Consider the following 5,000-nt stretch of genomic DNA (forward strand, 5'->3'; position numbering starts at 1 on the left):
TGCAGCTAGTTAATTCCATATAGGAAAAAGTGGTGAAGTTGATGTGTAGATTCTATTAAACATGGCCTACTTTGTAAATGGTTTGTTGATGTCTTGTAGAATAAGGAAATTGTGTGGTGACAAACGTACCACAGGTAAACCGTTAATTGTTAATTCAACATTCATTGCCTGACATGAATGATAATTAGCAGATAATGGCTGATTGTAATTATGAACACAAAACACATAATCACAACTTAGTTACTGTCTTTTGCCTTTGCATGTCTCTTTCACTCAAGACTGATAGACACAATGTAGAATACAGTAGGCCTAATTGCCAATTATTGGCCAAAGGTTTTCACAAAATTGAAAAAGACAAAATTCTCAACATTTTAAGTAAGACTCTATTATTAGTTGTATATTATTATTATGATGTATAATTATGATAATTATGCAAATATAAAAATATACATCCAAGGTGGTCACAATTTTTCAACATGGCCACCCTCTCCACTTGTAAAAAAGGCCTGGAATAGTTCACTTAATGATACAAGCATGCAATTTGGCACAAAATGTTCATCAGAATCCACTCTTTGAAAAAAGGGTGCTGGCCTCAGGGCCAAGATGGCCACCTTCCACCAATGACTCCTTAGCATATTAACTGATTTGTATTACAATTATTTTAAGAAAAAAAAAGATCTGTTTGATCACTATCCTATCATACAGTCTGAACCAAAAGATCTGCTATTTTTTTCACGATGGCATTTTTAAAGCAAAACAACATAAATATTAGAAGTGTAGTCCTATAACAAAATCTCGAAAAGAACTGTGTAAGGCTGGACAGTGGACAAATAAGACATGTAGCATTTACACCCGTCATTCTCTACTCTCTGTAATGGGAGACCCAATTACCCAGAACACTCTGTGTTGTTATCCAAGTTGACAAGTTGGGGTAACCCACAGTTATTTTCTTGTTAACTACACAGCATTTACAGTCCTTCCATTTTGGTCAAGTTGTACAGTAGGTAAGGACATTAGAATGATTGGCATGATGCTGTGCTGGAAACACGAGACCCTACATCTCCGATAGAATTGATTGTGTTTGATATCTTTGACCAAGTCAACTTTGATGATGTTGAGATTTTCCTGAGTAAGTTGGGAGCTGTATATCTTTTGACGTCTGCATCAGACTTGGTACAACCAAAACTCTCTCTGAATGAGATAGGCCTACATGGTCCTAGGAGGAAGCCAATAGCCACATCTTTTCCCATGCCAAATTATGGTAAGGCAGATCGCCGAACCACGTCTGTGTAATAATAAAAGAAAGTTAATGCATGGTGTGACCTTTTCTTACTTTTCCCTGCCAAATTATACCAATGGCAATTTTCTCCACTCAAGTCTAGATGTGCAACATTTAAGGCTGATGTGTGGCCAAACCCAGAGCCTTCAATTCATTGTCATCCACAAACTTTACAACACAATTGGACAAGAGAAGGCCTAATACATGCTGTTCTGCCATGCTTTTACATGCTGTGACATGGTCACAGCCTTCAAAACCAATGATAAAGGAAAGTAGTGGAATGAGAGATTCAGCACTGCAGATTGTATGAGTGATGCGAGCCATTAACTATTTTGCAGAAAGGCCATGTGAAGACATCCCTCCAACAGCAGCAGCACTGATACAACACACTACATAATATGCAACAACACACTACATAATATGCAACAAATCAAGCAGAGTGCCTGTGGGTTTTGAAGCATATGCCAACTAGAACTCAAAGAAATGAAATCCAACTGACGGGAGAAGATTGGCAAAGAATGAACAGGGCAGCCATTGCAAAGAAAAGTTTGCTAAGTGCGGCAGGTGCACATGCCTCAGGCTTGGTCTTGTATGCATAGTCTAGTGAAGCTGCAAATGTGAAGTACAGTTCTGCTTAATCCTTTTACTTCAGGCCTGTAAAGATTTTGACATTATATTGTGCAGTTTTAGTATTTGTGAATGATGTTTTTGAATAAGAAATCACAGCTCCTTTTCAGACTGTATCATGTATACAGTATTGTTCTTCAGTAATTTGTTGATTTCATTGAAGTAATTGCATATATGTTGGTTAGCATTAGTAATTGTTGGTGGAGAGGATAGCATCTTGAAACGTGTCAAACATCTTGAATTTTCTTGTGAACAATGTTGCTGTTTCAAAGAGTATATTCTAATGAACAAGGGTGCGAAATTGCAAGCCAAAATGTCATTATGTGAACAGTTCTTGGTCTTCTGAGGCGGGTGGCCATCTTGAAAAATGGTGGCCACTTTGGATTCTTTTGGTGGCCATCACACTTTTTAAAAGGGTGTATTCTATAGAACATTTGTGCCAAACTCCATGTTTGCATCACTAAGTGAACGATTCTTTTCCTTATTTATAAGTGGAGAGGGTGGCCATATTGAAAACGGTGGTCTTCTTTAAAAAGTGGATTGTACATAACATTTGCAGTATTTCATGCTATCATAATTAAAGCGATTCGTGGCCTCATTATGGCTCAATTCGAAACAGGGAAGGCAGCTGTCCTTCCAGTGAGCTAACTGGACATCGAGTCATGAAGTGTGGATCGAAACGAAAAATTGCTTTATTTCCTCCCTCGGCAGTTGACTGCATTTGTGGGCGTAACGGGGATATTTGAGGTCAGCATCAGATGCTGACTACACTGCTTTGGTACCCAACATGCTGTGCGCCACCTCCCTCTCAACCGGAAACCTGAAAAACAAACATGGCTACTACCCAAGCTACTACCTTATCATACTCTTTATTCTGACACTTATGTATGTAGATATTGAAAATCGAATGGATAAATGGATAAATGGATAAATATGCTGTCGCTAGATCTATTCATAGCCTATTGTACGATTCTGCCGTCTGACGATCATTCACCGTTCAAATAGCATGCGTAAGCTAAGCGCTAACGTGATGAACGTAACTCCCGCCATAGAATCGCCGTAACATCAAATGCGCAAGGCAGCGCACTCGTTAGTGCCGTTCGTAACGGCTGCCTCATCAGCTAACTTCACCTATCTGATCAGTGACCTGTTTATGTAGGAGGAGAGTCATCGAGTCACTGCCTCCCGTTTCGAATTGAGCCTCTAAGTGCAGAGGGTGGCCATCTTAAAATATGGCCGCCAGCTTGGATTTTCTGCACGGCCAAGGGCATTTTTTTAAAGAGTGCACACTAATGAACATTTGTGCCAAATCTATACGTGCACTTTTCTGTGCACTTACCGGTATATAAATAAGGAAAAACCGAAGTAGCGCCCGAAGTAGAGCAGGTTTATGCCTGGCAACAGACAGATTTGGATTCAGCACCCCCAAATTGACCAAGTGCACATATTTTTAAGTTGCTACTAAGAGGTCACAACAAAACTCATTTTCCAGATGAGCTATGATTTCTGGTCCGCAGCCTATGTGTCATATTTTGGTATTTTCTTCCATCTTGAGTCTAGATTGTAATGTATATGTATGTTGTTCGATAATTCAACCAATTAGCTGTCATGTTTAGAGAAAAACATGGCTTGAAGAAAAGAAACGGTCCAAAACCAGCATTTTAAGTCAGTTTGAACTAGCCCCCTGCAACTCCCCCCCCCCCCCACACACACACACACACCAAGTCTTCAGTTTCATGGAAAATGTTTTTACAAAGCAATCTGTAAAATGTTATAACTGAACAGGAAAGAAAACGTTGTTTCTACCCATAAATAAGCAAAAATGAATATAGCGCCCCTTGTGGTGGCCAAACGTGCAGGTTGACGGCGTGGCAACAGGCAGATTTGGATTCAGCACCCCCAAATTGATCAAGAAAACATGTTTTTAAGTTGCCACTAAACGGATACAACGAAACTCATTTTCTAGATGAGCTATGATTCTTGGCCCGCTGCCTATTAGTTTAATCTTCAAAATTCGCTCTGGTCGCGCAAGAAGCTTCGCTCCTGGCGAATTCGCTTTGGTAGCGCAGGTCGCGTGCCTTCCATAGAGAAATAATGACTTCCGTCGCTTCGTTCGCTCCGTTCGCTCTTGGTCTGTACACGGCATCACACATTAAGCCGTCAATAAATGATACTCTACTCTACTCTCGACTCTTTAGCCGTACCCCTGCTCGCTCTAAACAATCCCAGTCAAAACTGTTCTCTGTCATTGTCAGTGTTGCCAAAAAAAAATCAACCAGAGTCGCTATTGGCTCACTGAATAAGTCACTAGAAGTCCCTAGATGACGCAGTGACGTTACGTATGACGTCACACACGACACGCTGGTCCCTAGAAAAAGTGCACACATGCCTTCGTTCACAGTACAAATGGGCAGTGCTAGCTTTGGAGATCAGAGCTAATCTGCAGTCCTGCTTAACTGTGGGAAACACCTCTGACGGCGGCACAGAGTAACAATTCTGTTGAAAAACAATGATTTTGCATTGAAAATGTGTGTTCTAAGAAGTCGCCAGATGCACCAAAAAGTTGCTTGAGTCGATAGATGAGGTTTTTAGTCGCCAGGGACGTCAAAAAGTCGCGAAAGCCTACTGTTGACTCCGTCAAACAGTCTGGCGAAAGCTGAGTGGAATCCATCTCCATGGATGATGGGAAATCGTCTGAACTTATTCTGCCATTCAGGGTCCATAAAAAGGTCCATATCTGACTCTTAATCTTCATGCTATCTTCTATGGATCTCTCAGCGTGTTTGTCTGCCTCTCTGTCTGTTTAACCACAATAAAGTTGACATTGAAAGTTGGCCCCTCTACTCTGGCTCGATGTTCTGCCTTGTTGTTGGAAAAGGGCTTAAAACAGATGCTCTGAAGCACCAACAACATCTTGTTTACAGCCCCCACACAACCACACACTCACTCACTCAATCTCTCTCTCTCTCTCTTTCTCTCTCTCTCTCTCTCACTCTCTCTCTCTCTCTCTCACACACACGCGCACACTCACACGCACACAAACACACACACACACACACACACACACACACACACACACACACACACACACACA

This window comes from Engraulis encrasicolus, chromosome 21, assembly GCF_034702125.1.
Source record: "Engraulis encrasicolus isolate BLACKSEA-1 chromosome 21, IST_EnEncr_1.0, whole genome shotgun sequence".
Taxonomy (NCBI): Eukaryota; Metazoa; Chordata; class Actinopteri; order Clupeiformes; family Engraulidae; genus Engraulis; species Engraulis encrasicolus.